Raw genomic sequence first — 10,000 nt, 5'->3', positions numbered from 1 at the left:
TGGGGTAGCAGTGACTGTGGGGTAGCAGTGATGGTGGGGTAGCAGTGATGGTGGGGTAGCAGTAATGGTGGGGTAGCAGTGACTGTGGGGTAGCAGTGATGGTGGGGTAGCAGTAATGGTGGGGTAGCAGTGATGGTGGGGTAGCAGTGATGGTGGGGTAGCAGTGATGGTGGGGTAGCAGTGATGGTGGGGTAGCAGTGATGGTGGGCGTAGCAGTGATGGTGGGGTAGCAGTGATGGTGGGGGTAGCAGTGATGGTGGGGTAGCAGTGACTGTGGGGTAGCAGTGATGGTGGGGTAGCAGTGATGGTGGGGTAGCAGTGATGGTGGGGTAGCAGTGATGGTGGGGTAGCAGTGATGGTGGGGTAGCAGTGATGGTGGGGGTAGCAGTGATGGTGGGGTAGCAGTGACTGTGGGGTAGCAGTGATGGTGGGGTAGCAGTGATGGTGGGGTGGCAGTAATGGTGGGGTAGCAGTGATGGTGAGGTAGCAGTGATGGTGGGGGTAGCAGTGATGGTGGGGTAGCAGTGATGGTGGGGTAGCAGTGATGGTGGGGTAGCAGTGATGGTGGGGGTAGCAGTGATGGTGGGGTAGCAGTGATGGTGGGGTAGCAGTAATGGTGGGTTAGCAGTGATGGTGGGGTAGCAGTGATGGTGGGGTAGCAGTGATGGTGGGGTAGCAGTGATGGTGGGGTAGCAGTGATGGTGGGCGTAGCAGTGATGATGGGGTAGCAGTGATGGTGGGGGTAGCAGTGATGGTGGGGTAGCAGTGACTGTGGGGTAGCAGTGATGGTGGGGGTAGCAGTGATGGTGGGGTAGCAGTGATGGAGTGGTAGCAGTGATGGAGTGGTAGCAGTGATGGAGTGGTAGCAGTGATGGGGTGGTAGCAGTGATGGAGTGGTAGCAGTGATGGAGTGGTAGCAGTGATAGGGTGGTAGCAGGGATGGGGTGGTAGCAGTGATGGAGTGGTAGCAGTGATGGTGGGGGCAGCAGTGATGGTGGGGTAGCAGTGATGGTGGGGTAGCAGTGATAGTGGAGGTAGCAGTGATGGTGGGGTATCAGTGATGGTGGGGGCAGCAGTGATGGTGGGGTAGCAGTGATGGTGGGGGTAGCAGTGATGGTGGGGTAGCAGTGATGGTGGGGAAGCAGTAATAGTGGGGTAGCAGCGATGGTGGGGTAGCAGTGATGGTGGGGTAGCAGTGATGGTGGGATAGCAGTGATGGTGGGGTAGCAGTGATGGGGTGGTAGCAGTGATGGAGTGGTAGCAGTGATGGAGTGGTAGCAGTGATGGAGTGGTAGCAGTGATGGGGTGGTAGCAGTGATGGGGTGGTAGCAGTGATGGGGTGGTAGCAGTGATGGAGTGGTAGCAGTGATGGAGTGGTAGCAGTGATGGAGTGGTAGCAGTGATGGGGTGGTAGCAGTGATGGGGTGGTAGCAGTGATGGGGTGGTAGCAGTGATGGTGGGGTAGCAGTGACTGTGGGGTAGCAGTGATGGTGGGGTAGCAGTGATGGTGGGGTAGCAGTAATGGTGGGGTAGCAGTGACTGTGGGGTAGCAGTGATGGTGGGGTAGCAGTGATGGTGGGGTAGCAGTAATGGTGGGGTAGCAGTGATGGTGGGGTAGCAGTGATGGTGGGGTAGCAGTGATGGTGGGGTAGCAGTGATGGTGGGGTAGCAGTGATGGTGGGCGTAGCAGTGATGGTGGGGTAGCAGTGATGGTGGGGGTAGCAGTGATGGTGGGGTAGCAGTGACTGTGGGGTAGCAGTGATGGTGGGGTAGCAGTGATGGTGGGGTAGCAGTGATGGTGGGGTAGCAGTGATGGTGGGGTAGCAGTGATGGTGGGGTAGCAGTGATGGTGGGGGTAGCAGTGATGGTGGGGTAGCAGTGACTGTGGGGTAGCAGTGATGGTGGGGTAGCAGTGATGGTGGGGTAGCAGTAATGGTGGGGTAGCAGTGATGGTGAGGTAGCAGTGATGGTGGGGGTAGCAGTGATGGTGGGGTAGCAGTGATGGTGGGGTAGCAGTGATGGTGGGGTAGCAGTGATGGTGGGGGTAGCAGTGATGGTGGGGTAGCAGTGATGGTGGGCGTAGCAGTGATGGTGGGGGTAGCAGTGATGGTGGGGTAGCAGTGATGGTGGGGTAGCAGTGACTGTGGGGTAGCAGTGATGGTGGGGTAGCAGTGATGGTGGGGTAGCAGTAATGGTGGGGTAGCAGTGATGGTGGGGTAGCAGTGATGGTGGGGTAGCAGTGATGGTGGGGTAGCAGTGATGGTGGGGTAGCAGTGATGGTGGGCGTAGCAGTGATGGTGGGGTAGCAGTGTTGGTGGGGGTAGCAGTGATGGTGGGGTAGCAGTGACTGTGGGGTAGCAGTGATGGTGGGGGTAGCAGTGATGGTGGGGTAGCAGTGACTGTGGGGTAGCAGTGATGGTGGGGTAGCAGTGATGGTGGGGTAGCAGTGATGGTGGGGTCGCAGTGATGGTGGGGTAGCAGTGATGGTGGGGTAGCAGTAATGGTGGGGTAGCAGTGATGGTGGGGTAGCAGTGATGGTGGGGTAGCAGTGATGGTATGGGTAGCAGTGATGGTGGGGGTAGCATTGATGGTGGGGTAGCAGTGATGGTGGGCGTAGCAGTGATGGTGGGGTAGCAGTGATGGTGGGCGTAGCAGTGATGGTGGGGTAGCAGTGATGGTGGGGGTAGCAGTGATGGTGGGGTAGCAGTGATGTGTTGCAGAGGTCTGAGGAACCTTCCACTTCTACAACTCAATTGTCCTCAAAGATTTGTTAAGTTAGACCATGAATTAAGGAAAGATCCTGGACTTTACCATACGAAAGCAGACAAAGCAAATGCGATATTAATAATGGACAAGGTAGATTATAGGGGGGAAATAAACATGATTTAGGAGAGAGGGAAACTCAGGCGCCTTTTAAAGTTCCAGTGCTGGTGGATCTTAAGGTTCCAGTGCTGGTTGATATTAAAGTTCCAGTGCTGGTGGACCTTAAAGTTCCAGTGCTGGTGGATCTTAAGGTTCCAGTGCTGGTTGATATTAAAGTTCCAGTGCTGGTGGACCTTAAAGTTCCAGTGCTGGTAGATCTTAAAGTTCCAGTGCTCGTAGATATTAAAGTTCCAGTGCTCGTAGATCTTAAAGTTCCAGTGCTGATAGATCTTAAAGTTCCAGTGCTGGTAGATCTTAAAGTTCCAGTGCTCGTTGATCTTAAAGTTCCAGTGCTGGTGGATCTTAAGGTTCCAGTGCTGGTTGATCTTAAAGTTCCAGTGCTGGTGGACCTTAAGTTCCAGTGCTCGTAGATCTGAAAGTTCCAATGCTGGTGGATCTTAAAGTAAGACTGGAATGACTGATGTTGACCTATGCTGCTGTCAGTTTGTTGATGTTATTGAAAATTTATGTTTTATAGTTGCCATGATCAGCTTGAGACCTTCCAGACTGATGTATCTCACTTGGAAGAAGGTTGACCTTCCAGACTGATGTATCTCACTTGGAAGAAGGTTGACCTTCCAGACTGATGTATCTCACTTGGAAGAAGGTTGACCTTCCAGACTGATGTATCTCACTTGGAAGAAGGTTGACCTTCCAGACTGATGTATCTCACTTGGAAGAAGGTTGACCTTCTCGTTAGACTCTGTAGACGCCGATTTAAAAAAAATGGTATTTATTTAAGACATGGACTACTGAATTTTCTTACAGCATAAAATTTATTAATCAAGATGGTTTGTGTTGAATATTTCAAAACTATCAGCTGTGCGAAGGCAATTAAGGCTGTATTTTACTTGAATATAACTAAAGAAGAATACTTTGGTCCATCATACAGGACAAAGCCTCAGTATATACACACACTGATGTATGATAAACTATACACATGTGCAACACTTGGGTAACTTTATTATGAAAACGTTTCGCCACACAGTGGCTTCATCAGTCCAATACAAAGAAGAACTGTGAAGATCGGAAGGCGTTCGAGGTAATCAGTCCCTTAGTCTGGAGTCGATGTAATGAGTCTATCAGTCAAGACTGACGGACTGATGACGTCAAACTCCTTCTGATGTTCACCATTCTTCTTATCACCTCCTCGGTTCTCAGAAGCATTTGTCTGGCGGCGTATATCTCAGTGGAACATAGCACAAACCTGCTGTGGCTCAGAAAACGCTAACAATAACTTCAGCGTCAATTAATAAAGTTACTAAATATTGTTTGCAGTGCAGAATATTTAAACAATAAAATAGTTGAAAACATTTTCTCAATATATATCAATAAAGCTTAATTGATTGTGTGCGTAATGTATCTGCTGGCGAGGACGTTACTGATTGTCAGGAATATAAATTTACGATCATTAATAAGAACAGAAGCTTGTATATTCAATATGTAAATTCTCCAGAGTTAAGTGCATATTGCATTTAGTGTAAATGAAAGAGATGGGGAAAAAAGCCATTTTAAATATTGACCAAATTTATGATAAAACGTATAAAGTCTTCCCAAATATTTAACTTGAACTGGTGGAAATGATATGATAAATTCTACTTCTGAAATGAATTTCAAAACGGGTTGAATCAGTAGTGTATGTATTAGCAATGTAAATACCATCCATCCCACGCTCTCGAGGTGATGACTTCCAGCTCCTGGCCCTCTTAGGGAGATTGAGTTATAGTTCCTATGTCTGCTGTGAGAGTTATGGTGCAGCTCCTCTCTATCTTGATGGTTTACAGATTTAGTAACCATTCTAGCCTGTGATAAGTAAATATAGCTGGGGTTATAAGATACCCTGGAATACATTTGTCACGTCGCACAGGGACTGAAACACATCTAGTTACCTCCTAGTACACACTGGGGTCTTCTCTTACTCTCCTCCAGGATGACAGCCACAACAGATGATTGCTTTCCAGGTAACTCTTTACTACGAGGTGTAGATGAGTAGCAAGTGTGGGGAGAGTCATCCACGCGCCGCGACTTGCCACAGGTTCTCTAGGTTGTGAGATATAAGTAATATTAAGTATTTAGGAGTTTCATAGGACTCGACCTAAAGCTTTAAGTCTTCCGAGTCCTGCATGGTAAAAATTGTACCATCATCATGTAAAAGACTCAGAATCAAGGCCCCACACACACAGTAGACTGCACCATCATCATGTAAAAGACTCAGAATCAAGGCTCCACACACACAGTAGACTGCACCATCATCATGTAAAAGACTCAGAATCAAGGCTCCACACACACAGTACACTGTACTATGCTACCAGTAACATCAACATCCTCTCACTTTTCAACTAACCATCAATCCTAAACTCATCATTCAATAAAAAATTATTTCGGAAAAAAAAGACTTATTGAACTAAATATCATAGCCATTAGAAAAAAATCCTCCAATTAGCGCGTTTAATTAAGCTCTCTTATTTAATATGTGGAAATTATTAATTGAATAAAAGATGAGGCAAGTGAATTACAGCTGTCAACTCCATCTTATTAACATGGAAGTTAATTACGACTGGTTCATTACCATCATCCGCTGACTCACCTTTATTTCCCCTTGTGATCCAGCTTTTCCTCGGATCAAACATCATTACCTAGCGTAACCATTGATGATTTAGTGTTTTTCCATGAATAATAATAATAATAAAAAACAATAATAATAATAATAATAATAATAATAATAATAATAATAATAATAAAAATAATAATAATAATAATAATAATAATAATAATAATAATAATAAGAAGAAGAAGAAGAAGAAGATGAAGAAGAGTTGTTGTTATTGTTATTTTATATTATTATTACTACTACTACTGCTGCTACTGTGCCACTGCTGCTGCTGCAATTGCCACTGCTGCTGCTGCTGTTGCCACTGCTGCTGCTGCTGTTGCCACTGCTGCTGCTGCTGCTACTTGCTGCTGCCTTCCACTGCCTTACCTGCCTGCTGCTGCTGCCATTGCTGCTGCTGAACCTGTTGCCGCTGCTGCTGCATTGCCGCTGCTGCTACTGTGCCGCTACTGCTGCTGCTATTGCCACTGCTGCCAGCACTGTTGCCGGCTGCTGCTGCTGCAAGGTTGCCACTGCTGCTGCTGCTGTTGACCACTGCTGCTGCTGTTGCCACTGCTGCTGCTGCAGTTGCCACTGCTGCCTGCTGCTGTTGCTGCTGCTGCATATAACCACTACGCTACTTGCCGCCAGGCCTGCTGCAGCTGCTGTTGCCACTGCTGCATGCTTGTGCCGCTGCTGCATTGCCTAGTCCGCTCTGCAATGCTGCTGTTGCCTGCTGCTGCTGTTGTACTGCTCCGCTGCTGTTGCCTTGCCTACTGCTGCTGTTGCCACTGCTGCTGCTGCTGTTGCCACAGCTGCTGCTGCTGGTTACCGCTGCTACCGCTGCTGTGCCACCTGCTACTGCTGCTATTGCCGCTGCTGCTGCATTATTGCCACCTGCCACCTACTGCTGCTGTTACTGCTGCTGCTGTTGTGCCACCACTGCTGTCACTATTGCCACTACTGCTCGCTAGTGCCACCTTGCCACTGCTCTGCCTGCCACTACCTGCTGCTGCTGTGCCACTACTGCTGCCTGCTATTGCCACTGCTGCCTGCCTGTTGCCTTGCCACCTGCTGCTACCTGTTGCCACCACTGCTCACTGTTGCCACTGCTCTGCTGCCTATTGCCGCTACTGCTTACTATTGCCACTGCTACTGCTGTTGTTGCCACCACTGCTGCTGCCACTATTGCTGCTGCTATGCCTGCTACCGCTACTGTGCCAATTGCTGCTGCTGTATTGCCACCGCCTAACTGCTGCTATTGCCACTGCTGCTGCCTATTGCCACTGCTGCTGCCTGTTGCCTCCACTGCTGCTGTTATTGCCACTACTGCTGCTATTGTGCCACTACTGCTGCTATTGTACCTCCACTGCTGCTATTGCCACTACTGCTGCTGTTGTTGCCACTGCTGCTGCTGCTGTACCTGCTACACTGCTGGACCAGCCTTACTCGCTGCTGCTGTTGCCACTGCTGCTGAACACTGTGCCACTGCTGCCACTGCTGTTGCCACTGCTGCTGCTGTGCCGCTGCCTGCCTGCTACTGTTGCCACCTACTGCTGTTATTGTGCCACTGCACTGCTACTGTTGACCACTGCTGCTGCTATTACCACTGCTGCTGCTATTGCCACTGCTGCTGCAGTCACCTGACTGCTGCTGCTATTGCCACTGCTGCTGCATTGCCACCTACTGCTGCTGCAGGTTGCCACTGCTCGCTGCTGTTGCCACTCTGCTGCTATTGCCACTCACTGCTGCACTATGACTGCTGCCTCACTGTGCCACTCACTGCCTTAACACTATTGCCACTGCTGCTGCTGCTATTGCCACTCACTGCTGTCACCTGTACCTGCTCTGCTGCTATTGCCACTCCGCTGCCTACTGTACCGCCTGCTGCTGCTGCTCCATTGACACTGCTGCTGCTGTGCCACTGCTGCTTGTGTTGTGCCACCACTGCTGCTGCTCCATTGCACCTGCTGCTATTATTGCCTGCACTGCTGCTGCTATTGCCTGCTACTGCTGCTGCCACTGCCACTGCCTGCTGCTAGTGCCACTGACCTGCTGACTGTGCCGCACTGCTGCATTGCCACTGCTGCTGCTGTTGTGCCTGCTGCTGCTGCTATTGCCACCACTTCTGCTACCATTGTTACCTGCATGCTGCTACTGTGCCACTGCTGCTGCTAATGCCACTGCTGCTGCTGTTATTGCCTGCACCTGCTGCTGCTGTTGCCGCTGCTACTGCTGCTATTTGCCGCTGCTGCTGCTGCTGTTGCCACTGCTGCTGCTGGTTATTGCCGCCACTCCGCTGCTGCTGTTGCACTGCTGCTGCTGCCTGTTACCACTACTGCTGCTGGCTGTGACCACCACTGCTGCTGTTATTGCCACTGCTGCCTGTGCTGTGCCACCACTACATGCTACCTTTCCACCTACTGCTACTGTGCCTCCCACTGCTGCTGTGTGCCACTGCTGCTGCCTACTGTGCCACTGCCTGCTGCTGCTGCCACCACTGCACCTGCTATTGCCACTGTTACTGCTGCTGCTATTGCCTACTGCTGCTGCTATTGCCACTGCTGCTGCTACTGTTGCCACTGCTGCTGCTGCTGTTGCCACTGCTGCTGTTGTTGTTGCCACTGCTACTGCTGCTGTTGCCTACTGCTGCTGCTATTGCCACTGCACTGCTGCTGCCTACTTGCCTGCTGCTGCATGTGCCACTACTGCTGCTGCTATTAGCACTGCTGCTATTGTGCCACTGCTGCTGCTGCTGTTGCTGCTGCTGCCTGCTGCTATTGCCACTGCTGCTGCTGCCTATTACCACTGCTGCTGCTACTATTGCCACTACTGCTGCTACTATTGCCACTGCTGCTGCTGTGTGCCACTGCTGCTGCTGTTACCTCCACTGCTGCTGTTATGCCACCACTGCTGCTGCTGTTGCCTTGCTGCTACCTGCCACCACTACTGCTGCTGGCCACTACTACTGCTACTATTGCTTCTACTACTACCGCTATTAATATAATTGCTACTACTACTCCTGTTACTACTATTACTACTACTAATGTTACTATTACGATTACTATTACAACTACTACTGCTGTTACTACATTATTACTACTTCTGTTACTACTACGATTACTACTAATACTATTACTACTACTACTACTACTTTTACAAGCGGGCAGTGAGGTCGCAAGGAACGAAGGTGGGGAGAGAGCCTTCTGCTATAGTAATCCATTCTCAACTCTTCCTCTCAATCTCTCTCTCTCTCTCTCTCTCTCTCTCTCTCTCTATCTCTCTCTCTCTCTCTCTCTCTCTCTCTCTCTCTCTCTCTCTCTCTCTCTCTCTCTCTCTATCTCTCTCCTCTCTCTCTCTCTCTCTCTCTCTCTCTCTCTCTCTCTCTCTTCTCTCTCTCTCTCTCTCTCTCTCTCTCTCTCTCTCTCTCTCTCTCTCTGTCTCTCTCTCTCTCTCTCTCTCTCTCTCTCTCTCTCTCTCTCTCTCTCTCTCTCTCTCTCTCTCTCTCTCTCTCTCTCTCTCTCTCTCTCTCTCTCTCTCTCTCTCTCTCTCTCTCTCTCTCTCTCTCTCTCTCTCTCTCTCTCTCTCTCTCTCTCTCCTCTCTCTCTCTCTCTCCTCTCTCTCTCCTCTCTCTCTCACTCTCTCTCTCTTTCTCCTCTCTCTCTCTCTCTCTCTCTCTCTCTCTCTCTCTCTCTCTCTCTCTCTCTCTCTCTCTCTCTCTCTCTCTCTCTCTCTCTCTCTCTCTCTCTCTCTCTCTCTCTTTTACACAGGGTTTGACAAGGTTAAGGATGCCTAGCTTTATTGACAAGCTATTTACAGGTTAAGGATTCCTAACTTTATTGGCAAGCTAAGAGCTGTTACCTACATCAGCTCATTTGAAAAGCATTTTTTATTGTTAATGAGACATACAAGTAGGGAACAGGATGAAGTTGGAGCCATCTGTGGGCCAGCATTTTCATTTGATCAACTGACGTTATCTCGTTGACATCATTATGCTGTACGAATGTGTTCCATACTCGAATCATCCTGGGTATATATGATCTCAGATGGAGTGATGTTCTGGAGAAGGGTACAGCCAGAGTGAAGTTGCTGCTTTCTGCCCGTCTTGTGGCATTAAAGCTTGTTTCACGCAGTCTCTCTCTCTCTGTCTCACTCACTCTCTCACTCTCTCTCTGTGTCTCATTCTGACTCTCTCATAGAATATTTAACTCATTACTTTTCTCAGCTTGAGGGCAGGAGTTGCTGTTGACCTCTCTCTCTGCTTGTTGAAAATTTTATCTTACTATTACTGGCCTCTCAAGAGACCCTCGCTGCCTCCCTAAATCCCTGCCTCACTCTCTGCTTGCCTTACTGCCTCCCTAAATCCCTGCCTCACTGTCTGCTTGCATCGCTGCCTCCCTAAATCCCTGCCTCACTGTCTGCTTGTCTCGCTGCCTCCCTAAATCCATGCCTCACTGTCTGCTTGCCTCGCTGCCTCCCTAAATCCCT

The 10,000-nt window shown here is 49.7% G+C and overlaps 1 protein-coding gene across 4 annotated transcripts in view; it reads right to left on the bottom strand.

The window, feature by feature from the left end:
* LOC128684646 (uncharacterized) overlaps positions 1–10,000 on the bottom strand; it is a 131,382-nt gene that overhangs the window by 53,292 nt on the left and 68,090 nt on the right. For 2 of the 4 annotated variants that reach the window (XM_070102385.1, XM_070102387.1), the window contains one exon: positions 4,812–4,962. The exons of the other annotated variants lie outside the window; for them this stretch is intronic. The gene's annotated coding sequence lies outside the window, so the exon portion shown is untranslated. The remainder of the gene's footprint in view (positions 1–4,811; positions 4,963–10,000) is intronic. 4 annotated transcript variants of the gene reach the window in all.

Source organism: Cherax quadricarinatus, chromosome 5 (genome assembly GCF_038502225.1).
Source record: "Cherax quadricarinatus isolate ZL_2023a chromosome 5, ASM3850222v1, whole genome shotgun sequence".
Taxonomy (NCBI): domain Eukaryota; kingdom Metazoa; phylum Arthropoda; class Malacostraca; order Decapoda; family Parastacidae; genus Cherax; species Cherax quadricarinatus.
The sequence above is the reverse complement of the archived record's forward strand: the minus strand, read 5'-3'. Positions and strand labels throughout refer to the sequence as shown.